General features: G+C 40.6%; 1 protein-coding gene across 2 annotated transcripts in view; it reads left to right on the top strand.

The window, feature by feature from the left end:
• The first annotated feature begins 4,157 nt into the window (after window positions 1-4,157).
• Window positions 4,158-14,271, top strand: part of STAG1 (STAG1 cohesin complex component) — a 377,001-nt gene continuing 366,887 nt past the window's right edge. Inside the window, exon 1 of one of the 2 annotated variants that reach the window (XM_072613576.1) lies at window positions 4,158-4,291. The gene's annotated coding sequence lies outside the window, so the exon portion shown is untranslated. Of the gene's footprint in view, window positions 4,292-5,438; window positions 5,576-14,271 lie in introns of those variants that run through there. The other variant, XM_072613574.1, reaches the window with a different exon arrangement.

The raw sequence follows: 14,271 nt of genomic DNA on the forward strand, positions 1-14,271 counted from the left end.
CTGTCCTCGTAGCCCGCTCGGATCTTTTCCTCACGGTGTCGCGGCCGCTGCAGGGCTGCTCTGCTCCCAGTCCCAGCACCCAGTCCGCAGCACGAAGGACCCCCCGCGAGAGGTTTGCAGGTCTCTCCGGAACAGAAATCTCCCTCGCTCCAATATTCCATGGCCTCTGGGTGCAGAATTCACCGTGAGTTGGTCCCCTCTAGCCGTTCTGTGGGTTGTGTGTTCGGAGCTATGTGTATGTGTGTCTTTCTACTTCGCCATCTTGGCTCTGCCCCTCAAGTACAATCTTTAACATATATACATGAGATACACTTTGTGGGAAGAGAATCTTGAAGGCTGCAGCATTAAAAGCTTTTATATAATCAACAGAAAATAAAGTAGAATCTTGCATTCTTTGAACCATTCAGTCAATTGTGTGACTATAAACATGTAGCAAGCTGTAGAAAAGTCATTTATGAAAGATTGCTTGTTTCCTTTCAAAACTTTCATTAAAGATGTCTTTAGGTTATTCTTGTAAAGCTTTAATAATAATGAGAAAGTAGTTGTATGAGTTCATAATTATTAGTGTCCTTTTGATCATTTGGTGAAAGTGAAGGGGAGGGAATTTTTCCACAAGTTTTCTTTTATTATCTAGGAGTTACTTTGTAAAACAATCCCTCAAATCCTTTAAGATGATATTTCCAGCAAAAAAATATACTCTGTGTACTTCACTTGGTCATGACTCTTTTCAACTTCATCAAGTGACATTTTTGCTTTTTTATTTGGCACACTGTGGACTCAATGAATTCAAATGAAAGAGTTTTTATTCTCATTAGTGAGAAAAACAGATTTTTGTAAAAACAATTGTTTCCCTTTTTCCATCTATTTTTCTCCTGTCAATTGTATCTTTGAATGTTCCTGAGGAAATATGATCTAGCTTGGCCTCATGCTGAGTTTTCTGTAGTCTTATTTTCATCTCTAATACTTTTGTGCTTTTTTAAATGATGTAATACTACATCATTTCCACCATTCTTCTCTGGGTGTTTTATAAATGATTTTGCATTCTAGCCTGGTGTTGGCCTTGGGTCTTTCAGCTTGGCAAGGAAGCAACCAAACACCTATTATGTGCCAGACACTGGGGATATACAAAGTAAAAAATGAAAGCTTCTACTTTCAATAATAATTTTAAGGACTAGGAGAAAATACAGCATAAATAAGTTAATATGAAATATACACAATGTTAATACAATGTTATTTTGTATGGGGAGTCAGCACTAGTAGCTGAAAGGGTCAGGAAAGTCCCCAGATTATGCATTTCCAGTTCTGAAATTATTTCCACACCAGCAACAAGTAACATTTTGTTCCATTACCACATAGTTAATTTGTTTTATTTGTGTGTGATGTTATTAAATTAGTGCCTTCTAATTTTCTTCTTATGGAAAGTATTTATGCTATATAAGCATGAAGCTTCTGAGCAGTCTATGAATTTTAGACCTCTTGGGATTCTTAATCCTGAGTCATATTTTCCAAAAACTGGCCCCCCTCCTTGCCCATCTTTCTATGTCAATCTTTTCATTGAAATAATCAAATATCAAATCATGTTCACTTGTTTTGTCAGTTTCTTCGTAAAATTCCTCCACTTAATTTTTCTATGCAACACATTCTGGTGTATATGCTCCTCTTCTTTCAATGATGGTGCTACAAGTGTGGTGAGGAAAAATGAGATAATGCAAGTGGAATGTTTTACAAACCTTAAAGAACTATTAAATGCTCATTAATTTGGTATTGAAATGGAGATGACACAGCTCAGAGAATTAGTTTAAATAACTCTCCACTTTCCATCAGCAACTCTATTTGGTTTGGACCTCAAGGAACCGGATAATCCCAAATCAAGTATTCCCTGATGACCTCCCTCCCCTTCATCCTCTTTTTGTATTTGGTCTTCTCCTATTACAATGTTAGCCCACTGAGGGCAAGGACTTTCCTTATTTGTATCTTCAGGGCTTAGCACAATGCCTGCCACACTGCAGGCACTTAGTAATTGTTAACTGAGTTGAACTGAAACTAAGTTTCCCAGATAGGTACTAAGAGCAAGTTTGATCCCCACAAAAATCTTGTAAAGTAGGTGCTTGTATTAGACCTATTTCATAGATAAATATGTTGAAGGTTAAGCGCCTTGCTCAGGGTCTTATAGCTATAAAATGTCTGAAAAATAGGATTCCAACCAGTCTTTTTGATCCAAAGTCCAAAATATGGTTGGTTATAGAGTTAGAAGACCTATACTTGAACCATGGCTCCAATATTTATTAGTTATTATAATCCTGAGCAAGGCACTTGATAAGCCTCAGTTTCCTGGTTTATAAAATGCTGATATTTTTACTTTATACCAGAGTGAATTAATATCAAGAGATAAAATGATGATGGAGAGATTATATTTGGAACGAGTCCAGCAAAATCTGCTCTCAAATCTTGTCTCTGACAATAACTTGTTTCTTGTATGACCTTAGGCAATTAAATTAACTTTCCTAGGCTTCAATTTCCTTTTCTGTAAAGAGGGGATAATAATAGCACCTATCAGTGGAATTGTGAGGCTCCAGGAAGGTGAAGGTAAAGTGCCTGGTCAATTTTAAAACACAATGTAAGTATCAGCTACTGCTATATGGTGTTTTAAGCTTTTAAAAGTGCTTTTTTCTTTTTTTCTTTTTTTTTACTACAAACCTAGGAGGTAGGTGCTATTATTCCTAAACTGAGGCTGAGAGAGATCTAGTGACTAAGAAGTGAATCCCAGGTATGATACCAACTATCTGTGCCACTTTGGGCAAATCACTTAACTGGCATTATATAGTGCTTTAAACTCTGCAAGGTGATGTAGGATTATACAGATTGCCCATGTAGCTTACGTATAGCCACATGGGTCTGTCTAGATGTAGCTTGCATCAAGGCAAGAGAATATATTTCTACTAATAGACATCTCCTCCCCCTACCCTTCTCTAACGGAGACTGATTCTTGCTAGATTTGGGACAAAGGCTGGTCACTTTGCTTTCCTCAAAGAGGGGAACTAGAATTAGCTTTATCTGCTTCCTTAACTATTGTTATCAGAGGGAAAATAATTTTTATGTTCAAGCTATGCTTTTGGATGCCTTAATGGGAAAGGAATAACCCACATTATATATCCAAGGCTTGATTCTCTTCCCACTCAACACTAATGCCACAAGAACACACATTGCAAATATATCCCTTTATCCAAGTCAATAGCAAAATGGAAATCAAAAAATGTGTGATTTAGTTCTATTTGGAGTGAGACAACTCAGTTCCAAGAAGAGAGTCTCAGAACTCAACCAAGAGGAAATGCACAAGAAGTCTCTACTGTAGCAAGGTAAGGGTTTGAGGGGGAGTTGATACAAAATGATACAAAATGTCTGCTTCTCTACATGTAGCCTTCTTCCTAATCTTTCTCTTCCCTTTGTACTTAAAAGAAGAGGCTGAATTCTCTCTGGTGAGGTTAAAAAAAAAAAAAGGATCTCTCTTGTTTCAATAACTTGCCCCTCAGGTACACACCAGGACATTTAGTAATCATTGTCCAGGAATAATGATAGTCCTATGCAAATAGTCCTTTGATAGAAGGATTACAGTGTTTTATGGACATTTTATCTCTCAAGCCCCAAACAACTGTAACGTAGATGCTGTTATCCTTTATGAGACTTTTTCTTCCTCTGCAAATTGTGTATAATACTTGCAGTGATAGGCAGCATGGTATACAGTAGGCAGAATGCTGGTCTTAGGAAGGTGTGGGTTTAAATCCTGTCACTAGGTGACCATGGGCAAGTCACTTAACTTTTAAGTCCCTTAGACAACTCTAAAACTGTAAGTTAAAGACAAATTGCCAACTCATGGTGGGGTAGTTTCCATTCCAAGATTCCCCAAAGGGATAGAATTACAGCTCAGTGCCAACATTTTTTTGCCTTGCTGGAGTTGTTTAGAAGCAAGTACTTAGTAAACTTTGAAGCATTATTATTACTAGATCCAATTGAGATAATTATATGACTTCAACATTTTGGGCCCTGACCCAGGAACATATAAAGGCTGGGGGTGACACAGTATTGTACACAACAGATGATGGAGGAGGCGAGGGCTAATAATAGCCAAGGAGTGGGGCTTTAGAAATGCTTTAAGCATGAAGTAAGCCGGTCAGAAGGGGGCTTGAAGGGCTAGGAGAGGGAGTGCTTGAGACCACACACAGGTCACCACCAAGAGAAAGGGCAGGTTTACTAAAGTGACCTAGGAGAAGATGTGGAAGGGACCCACGTGTTGGTAAGAGAAAAGGGGCGGGGGGCTTCCCACTTGAGCTCTTGGGTTTGTCCTTGCGGCGCTGTAGCTTTTACCGACGACCCCCGGACGGAGCCTCGTTTAACGCTTAGCTCGGTGTGGCAGCGAGAAGGAAGCAGGGACCCAGCGGGCCCAGGCGCGCAGCCCGGCGGCCTTCCAGCCAAGCACCTTCTCACTCACTAGCCTCTGCTGCCTCCTCATGCACAAGGCCGCACCGCATCCTGCATCTGCTTCCCCAGAAGCCAAACGCCTCCAGGCGCCGGCCGGGCCTCGCCCTCACTTTTACCCTTCCTTCCCCGGGGCTTTTCCATCGCCACCCCAGGGGCGGGGGCGGGGGTGAGGGATTAGCTCCGGGTTTGGGGTTGCAAAAGCGAGAGTGGGGAGCGCGGGGTGCAAGGACGAGAGGAGGGAAGTTGGTGCGGGACCCCCCCGGGCCCGCTTCACCCCATTTCCGCTCAGCTTTTTTTCCTTCTGCAGCTGAAAAAGGCGGGGGTGGGGTGGCGGGGGAAAGGACGAGGCCCAGAGAGGCGGGGTCTCGCTCGGGGCCTGGCGGCCAGCTAGCCAGGGAGGAGCCCGGCGGCGGCGGAGGGTGGGGGAAAGGAGCCCCCTCGCTGCAAACCGAGAAATCTCCGAAAATGGCCGGCCACATTTTGTGAGCGCGGTGACGTCACGACGCTGGGGCCTCCTCCTTAGTCCCTCCTCCCCTTCCCCATCCCTTTCCCGAATTGTCAATAACGTCCTTAACTTGTACTTAGGGAATCGGCGCCAGGAGGTGGTGGGAGGGATGGGTCGTGAGAGTCCCGAGGCCCTAAGGGGAGGAAGGGGAGGAAGGGGAAGGAAGAGCGGGAAGAAGAACCGCTGCGTTAGGTTGCTTTTCCCGCCGTGACGGGGCGCATGTGCATTGTAAACGTAGGAGACGCGTACGCGCTCCTGTCACCGCCTCCCCCCCCCCCCCCCCCCCCCCGACTCGCGCTCAGGAGCCCCCCCCTCCGCCCGCCCACCCTTTCCTCGGCCGTACCCGGCAGTGAGGCTGTGGCGCGGGTGGCCAGCAGAGGGCGGTCGGGCCTCGGGTCTGCAGCGGCGCCATTGGCGTGTGGAAAATGCCACCAGATGGCGGGTTAGGATTGCAGCTCCGCTGAAGGCGCGGCCCCCGCTCTCGAACCCCCGGCGACCACCCCGCTAAAACCCCCCCACATCGGGAATAACACACCGGAGACTTTTAGGGGAAAACCGGGTCGGCGGCCGGCGGCGCCGGGATGGGCAGCCGAGGTGAGAGCGGGCGGCGGCGGCGGCTGCGGGGGGCGGGAAAGAGGGGGAATGCGGCGGCTGCGGCGGCAGCGGCGGCGGGGGCTGGAAGCGCCGATCCAAGATGGAGGCCGGGAGCAGAGCGAGCGAACGAGCGGGAGCGGGGGAGCGGGGGAGCGGGCGGGGGAGGGGAGACCGCGACGGGGCCTGTACGGGTGGCGGCATGACAGGGGGAGGCGGCCGTGGGGGGAGGGGAGAGAAGGGGTGGCCGAGGAGTTCTCCGGTGGACGCAGCGGGGACCCCGGAAACATGGGCTCCCCGGTCTCCCTCTGCCGCCGTAAATGTTTCTTCTCTCGCGCTCTCCCCGGCCCGGCCCGGCCCGACCCGGGGACTGGAGCGGGACCGGAGCCCGAAGCCTTTGTGATTGCCCGGGCCCGCCGCCAGAACCCGGCCGCGGTCCGCTCCGCTCCCCGCCCCGGGCCCTCGGGACGCAGCCCGCTGGCCGTGGACCTCGAGTTGTGTCGGGGCGCGGGCGCGGGCGCGGGGCGGCTGCGTTTCTGCGGTGCTTTCCCCACCGCCGCCGCGGCGTCACATGACCCCGTCTCGCGGCGGCCGAGGGGGTCTGGGGGTCGTCCAGGCTCTGCGGTCCGCCGCGGCCGAGGCCTCTTGTTCTTTGGGGCGGGGTAGGGCAGGGTCGGGTTGTGCCTGGGCGGAAATTGGGGATATGTGCGTGTGTGTCCGTGTGTGTGTGCGTGTGCGTGTGCAGGAAGGGGAGTTGGGGGGGCCTTGGGGCGTTTGGCGGGAGGAAGGGGGGCCTTCCAAACCGCTCTTTGCCGCTATGTGCTTTCCCCATCCCTAAAAGTGGTCCCGCTGGGAAAACGTGCCCGGGCCCAGGGCGCAGTCCCGGCTTATTTTCCAACCCACCTGGAGGCGAAACCAATAAAAGTTGTTTTCCCTCCATAATCTGGGGGTGATGACGGATGTCGGCTGCTAGAGTAGATCCTCCAGGCCTCAGCTGGGATGTCCGAATTGGACAATTTCACTCTCTTCGAGGGATTGAAAAATTTGCAAGAATTAAAGATTATTGTATCAATCTAATGTCGTACTTGGGTGTTAATGGAGTTTTCATTGTAGCGACTCAGGATACAAGTTTTCGGAAGACTCCTGTCTCCCAACTACCCATAAAACAAGGGTCACTATTTGTGGATAATGAGAGAAAAGTTTAAACCAGGAAACATGTTTACTGTTAAAGTTTGGGTTCTAAGGTTCAAAGTAGTTTACACATTTTTCTTTATTTCAGGCGAGAGTGCTGTTGTAGATAGCACTCATTCCTACATATCTTTGCATCTTCACAAGTACAGGTTGTGCTTGCAAAAATGTGATGGGAATTGGTGATTTATCAGTCAAACCCGAAATTTTTTTTTTCAGTTTTGTGTCTTACACGAAGTAAATGCTTAACAAGTGTTTGAGTTGAACTTTACTGATGCCTACCTATAAAGTCCCTGGGGGGAGGAAAACCTGCCTTCCAATTGTTTGGTAGACATTTGTAAACTTTGTTAATGAGAAAGTGACCTAACTCATCTTTACCTTAGACAACTTTCTAAGACCCAAAGAGGTTGGTGGAAAGTTCTCAAATCCATGAAGGGATGTGTTTCCGACTTTTGAAAGCCAAATGCAGGCCAGCTTTTATCATAATAAAAAGTTTGTAGTGCTGTCCATCCTGAACAAATGATTAAACTTAGTACAGTGCTTAGATTTGAAGTAGAAATGACACCTTGTTATACAGTATCTATCTAGTCTGCCATGAGAAAAATTCTAACAGATTAATAAACCTCAGGAAAAATTACATTTTCACAAGAAATTATGTTGAAAGAATTTAGAGGTTTTGCTCCATGTTTAGGAGAACAGAGAGTTCAAGTTCTGCCTTTCTCAGTAGCTTTGTGACCTTGGACAAACAGCTTAGTTTTCCCAAAGCTCTCTGAGAAAATAAAAGGAGTTGTCATAAATGACCTCTAAAGTGCCTTCTATCTCTTAATCTAGAGATTCTCAGCTATTAGATTTTGCTCAGTTTAGCAAATGTTAAAAACGTTTGATGAAAATGTTACTAAACAAAGTTCTTGAGAAGTTTTAAGGAAACATTTAAAAAAATTTGTTGAATTTTAAAAACATTTTTCATTTTATTCAAAAAGTGTTGAAGTGTCCCCTAAAGCCACAAATTGAAAACTTATTGATAATATTATTACCAAGTTACTTTAGAGTCGAAACTTAAATCATTTTAATTTTAATCTTATAATAAAACTAAGGGATGTTTTGTAAGATATGAAATATTGCTGGAAAGCACACTGAATCCCAGTGCATGTTAAAAAGTTTTTTGCTTAAGTTTTTGCCTAAAACTTTGATGTCTTAAGTATTTAGAGATTTAGTTAAGCAAACTTCTACAAAAACAAGTTGTGGTATACTGTTTTACCATTCTTGGTCTTAAAAGAGTTGCCTACAGCACAGAGTGTGAGGCTACTTGTCCAGGGTCAAGAGGAACTTAAGCTCTGACTCTTGATGATCTACCATGCTGCTTTATGAATTTTAATGAAATTAGTCCTATTCTGCTAATGATTTTAATGGTCATATTAAGAAATATGCAGCTAGCTATGTGCTTTGCCTCCAAAATGAACCATTTGTATTTTGATGGTTTTGTATAGATTTGTGTGTTTTCATGATTTTCTTAAGATGGGATCTGAATTATACAATGATAGGGGGAAAATGACTGTTCATGTTCCCTGTCTCATACCCTTATTTACAAAGAGAAAAAAAGTTTGTTTTCATTCTGGACTGGCATAGGAATAGCAAATAGAGCCTCTTTTATTTGCTGAGTTTCCTCTCTGAATCAGTTTGCCTTTTAGAAATTCCCCATTTTTAAATGCTTTGTTTTGCTTCAGTTACTTTTGTTAGTTATCTAGATTTTATCAAGTTATAAAATATTTATCGAGTTCTCCTTTGTTGTTCTGCCCTCCTCCAAAACAACAAATAATCCAGTGCTGTTACTAATTGCTGTGAGAAAACTTAAAAGCATTAGAAGACTTTTATCTGTTCTAACTCTAGACATACCAAGATAAGTAACTTAATTTACCAAGATAATTAAGGGTATACATTTTTGCATCATATCTCAAATCCATTGTTGAAGCCTTCATTATTTGTTTTTCTCTCTTTTAAATAGCCTCCAAACCAGTTTCTGGCCTCCAGTTTTTGCCTTTTCCAGTCCTTTTTATATACCACTACAAGGCAAATTTCTTAATGCACAGCTGTGTTTACCTCATTGCACAGCTCAGACTAAATCCTTGAATGTCTCATTGCCTAAAAAATAGAATTCTTTAGGCTGGTGTTAATAGCTCTCTAGAATTTACTTTCTTTTATTATCGCCTCTTATAATATCCATCGTCTTATACTCACCTACAAACTGGACTAAATTGCCTTATATGTCCTAACTTCATATTTCCTATGACACTTTTACCCTTTTGCACCTGTTGAAATCCAACCCATCTTGAAGAGGCAGCTCAAATGCCACTCCTGAGTCAGAACTCATCAATGGGATAAGGGGGCTGGTGAAAGAATATTCCAAGATGAGAAGGCTCCTGGGAAATTCCAGAATGAGACAGCAGCTGAGGTTATAAAGTCCAGAATTCAGGAACAGAATCTGAGAGGAAGGAAGGCTAGCTTGGCCTGGCCTGAGACCTTCCATGTAATGGAGGCTCCAGATGAAGTAGGAGCAGGCCTGGAGGTGGGATATTTCAGGGAGAAAAGGCTTCAGTAGTGGTTGGATATTCTAGTGTGAAAACCCCAGGTCCTTTTTTGGTTGATAATAGATGGGGGTATGGTGCACATAAAAATAATTCTAATCCTAAATAATGCATTAGAGATGTGCCAGGTAGAGTATTGGAAAAGCTTCCAGGAAGGGAAAAGCTGCTTTCATCTGGAGGCATAAGGAGGGTTTTGAGGAGGAAGTGGCATTTGAGTTAGATTTTAAAAGAGAGAGAAGGAGAATATTTTAGATGTAGGGAGCAGCATACTAATGTTAAGGAGGTGGGAAAATGCAGGGCTTATTTCTGGAACAGAGTTTGGCTAGTATGTAAATTAATGGCAGGGACGTGAATAGTGGGTGGGAAAAATAGAAGGGTAAAAGTGACTCTGAATCTAGAAGATCTTGAATAATAACTCAGATTTACATAACAGTTTAAGGTTTACAAAGCACTTTCTAAACAATAACTTTGTGAAGTTAATAAAGACAATTTTTCAAAAGGGGAAACAGGCCTATAGAGTTTAAAGGAGCCATCTTTCCCAACCTTATAACATTTCTCTTTTCCTTCCCCCTACCCAATTGAACTTGGAAATAAATGGAACAGGAAATCTGACTTTAGCACCCTTTCTACCACACTGTGAGAACCATTGCATGTTCAACAAACTTGATTTCAGTGGTGAATCACTAAAGATTTTTGGGTACAGGATTTGGTGACCAGAACAGTAAGGCACATTTATGCAGTACAAGTAGTACTGTTCCCATTTTACAGATGAGTATACTGAGGCTTTGCCACATTATCAAATGTGAGTCTCCTAATTCCAAATCCAATGCTTTATCCATTATGCGTATACTGTTTTTCCTTAAAGACTGCAGCTTTTGGATGACATGCATAAGGAGTAATTTATCTGCTAGTAGTGTAGAAGATGGTTTTGAGTTTGGAAAGGGATAGAGGTGGGAAGATATATTATAATCCAGGCAAATTGTAATGAGTATCTTTACTTGGTTATTGTAGTAAGAAAAGAGTAAGGGATGAATTTGGGAGAGGTTGCTGAAATAAATTTGATAAGACTTGCTAAATAATAGCATCTGAGAAGTAATGAAAGTAAAGAATTAAAGAATACCAAGAGCTTGAATGTGGGAAACTGGGTGAAGGTCATTAAGAAAAATAATATAAAACCGGGGACAGGGGACGGGGTGGGGAGGGGAGGGAAGGTAGAGACATGTTTTTGATGAAAGATAATTTAGCTTAGTTTTGGATGTATTTAGTTTGAGGTGCTGATGAGATAGCCAAGGCAGTCAGATTAATTTGTATATCAGGTGACCCTACCTCTGGCTTCAGAGGGAATGGTTAATAATTATCTAGGATCATAGATCCTGTGGAGTTGGAAGGGACCACTGAAGGAAATTAATTGCTGTGGAGAGAGGTGAACAGGTGGGATCTGAACCTAGAACCTTTTGACTTTGTACCCAGTGCTCCATCGACTAAAAACACTGCCTTCCAAATTCTTCGCCTTTGTTGAACAAATGAATCTTTTCTCATTGTTGATTTAGATTAGCTTTGCAGGCTGTGTTATTGGAGGTAAGAACTAGGTATCCTTTTTCAGAATGTAGTTCAATTGTTTTTCATTTAGTGTAGATGAGGGTAGCCATATATATAATCCAGACTCTTTTCCTTTGGTGTATGCTAGGCTGATTCTTGGTAGATATTGGTGAAATTCTGAAGATTGATTATATTTCCATGTGACATGAACTTGGAATTTTTTTGTTGATGATCTGTGATTTCTAATGTTTGTACTTTTCCTTTGTTTCCTATACTTTTGATTGTTTCTTTTGTATGATTTCTTAAATTATTGTGTTCAAGCATTTTATTTCACCATGTGTTTCTCAGAGACCATTGATTCTTATCTTCACTAGAATACTGTCTTTAGAGTAAGTTACTTTGGCTTGTAGAGATCTCAGATGTTCTCTTTCTTTTTAAAAAAAGCTTTCTTTTGATAGTTTTTTTTTTTGAATCTTCATTTTGGGGTTCCAGATATGTTGATCATTCTTCTATATGTTATTGATGCCTTTTGCTTTTACATATTAGGAATTTCCTAATGTGTAATACCCTCTCCCCACCATCATTGAACTTTCCTTGTAGTAAGTAAAACATTTTAAAAATTAACATGGCATGAAACAAATATGGTATTAATGCCTAAATAAAGGAAACAAAGCAGAAAAAGAAAACTGTAGACCAGTATCACTAATAAATATTGATGCAAAAGTATTAAATATTAGCAAAAAGATGAGAGTGGCATATTAGGAAAGTATACACTATGATTAAGTTGTATTCTAGGAATGTGAGTTTGGTTCAGTATTAGGAAAACTATAAATAAACATAAATGGCCATATTAGTAACAAAAATAATACGATTATACTTATAGATGTAGAAATTTTTTTTGAAAGAATACGATACCTACTTCTAATAACACTGAAAAGCATAGAAATAAATGGAACATTACTTAATGTAATAAATACCATTTTATAAAACCACAGAGAAATGTTAGAAGCTTTTCCAATAAGATCAGGGGTAAAGCAAAAGGGTTCATTATCACTGTTATTTAATATAGTACTCTAAATGCTAGCTATAAGAGATAAAAAAAATTGAGGGAATAGACAGTGGGGTAGATCACTTCATGCAGATAGATGGTCTTCTTAGAAAACACTAAAGATTAAAATTAATTTAAAAAAACTTCAGCAAAATAATATATAAAATAAATCCACATAAATTATCCGCATTTCTCTAATGTACAACCAAAACTTGGTGGGAAGAAAGAAATTTCTAAATAACTACAGAACATATAAAGTATTTGAAGTCCAACTACTAGGACAGATGTAAGAACTTATATAAATATATCTACTAAACATTTTGCAAAAATGACAGACCACCAAATGGAGAGATAATGCTATCTAATGGTTGGACTGTGCTAGTATAATAAAAGTAGCAGTACTACCTAAGTTAACTGACACTTTCAGTATCATACCAGTTAAGCTACCAAAGAATTACTTTATAGAATCAGAAAGCTATTAATTAATTTGTAGGAACAAAAGATCAAGAATCTCAGGGGAAATTTAGAAAATGTAAAGAATGGGCCTATCAGTACCAGATCTCAAACTAACTACAAAGCATTAATTATCAAAATCAAATTTGGTATTGGTTAATAAATAGAATAGTGGATCAGTGAAATAAATTTGGTAACTAACATACTGAGAAGCAAACTAACAGTTGCATAGTATTAAATCAACCCCAATACACCAATTATTGGGGTGATGATTTGCTTGCTATTCAATAAAAATCGCTAGGGAAAACCAGAAAGCAGTTTGGCAGAAGGTTTAGACCCATATTATGTAGCATATACTACAGTAAGCTATAAGTGGATACATGATCTAGAAGTCACATCATAAATTTCATATTTATGTTGCTGTGAGTTTGCAAAGTGTTTTACTTATGCTCCACACAACAATCCTGTGCAGTTATTCCCATTTTATAGGTGAAGAAACTAAGACTAAGAGACTTTAAGCCATTTGCCCAGGGTCACACAGGACATGTCTTGAGGCAGAATTTGAATTAGTCTTCCCTTATTCTCTCCACTGTGTCTAATTAGAGGAGTAAGGAAAGAGATAGCCTTTCACAATTGTTAGAGGGAAGAGTTTATGAACAAACAAGAGTTAGAAATGATACCAGAAAATGCAATGGAAATTTTGATTACATAAACATAGGTTTTGCATAAACAAAATTAATGCACTTAAAATTAGAAATGAAGCCATTGGGAAAGAAATCTTAAAGTTGTTTTTTGTTTGTTTTTTTTAAGAAAGTTCTGTTAATATATATAAGAAATTGTTTCAGATATATGAGAACAAGAGCCAATTCCCCATAAATAAATCATCAAAAGCTAGAACAGTGTAGCTTTCAAAGAAAGAAATCCAGGCACTCAAAAATGATATGAAAGAAAAACTGCAAATAACTTATAAAGACACAAATTAAAATAATAAAATATGATGTTCTACCTCACATCTCTTGTATTGCAAGGATTCCAGATAAGGAAAATGATATATTGGAAGGGCTTAGACACACCAATACACTTTTAGTAGAGCTGTGTCTAGCCATTCTGGAAAGCATTTTGTAACGATAACCAAAAGTTACTGTGCTTGCCTTTTGACTTGCTAATACTATCCCTTAGTATATACTCCAAAGGGATCAAAGAAAGAGGGAAAGACCTTATATGTACTTAAATATTTATAGCAGAACTTTTTACTTACAGCAAAGAACTAGTAAGTGCCCATCTATTTGGGGAATAGTTGAAGAAATTGTGGTATATGGATATTGAATATTGAGCCTTAAGAAGTGATGAGAGAAATAGATTCAGCAAAACTTGGAAAGACTTGAATAAACTAATGCATTGAAGTGAAGAGAATCAAGAGGATGATTTATACAATGAATATATCATTATAAAGAAAAATAAATTTGATATACTTAAAGAATTCTGATAAAATGAGCATCTAAAACTGAAGGAAACTCATGATGAAACATGCCATCTACCATTACCATTTTTGGACATGGCCAGTGTTTGGTTTGGTTTTGTTTAGCTGTACTTATTTGTTATAAGATTTTTTTTTTTAATTGGAGAGGGTTTGGTAGTAGGGGGGAATAGTTTGATTAGAGATGCTTAAAAAAAATAGAAAAGTTGCTGTAGCCTTTTAAAAAATCAAGAGACTAGGTGGAATCTCAGAAGAAACCACAGACGAACAAGACAGTTTTGCAACCAATCTATTGAATTTATATAATTGTAAAAAGAAATGCAAGCTATACATAATGGAGATACGAGGTTTCATATACATTCCTCTTTTTCGTATTTAGCCGTGATCATGTTTGTTGTTGTTTGCCAAGTTT

The sequence above is a fragment of the Notamacropus eugenii genome, chromosome 5, assembly GCF_028372415.1.
Source record: "Notamacropus eugenii isolate mMacEug1 chromosome 5, mMacEug1.pri_v2, whole genome shotgun sequence".
NCBI lineage: Eukaryota > Metazoa > Chordata > Mammalia > Diprotodontia > Macropodidae > Notamacropus > Notamacropus eugenii.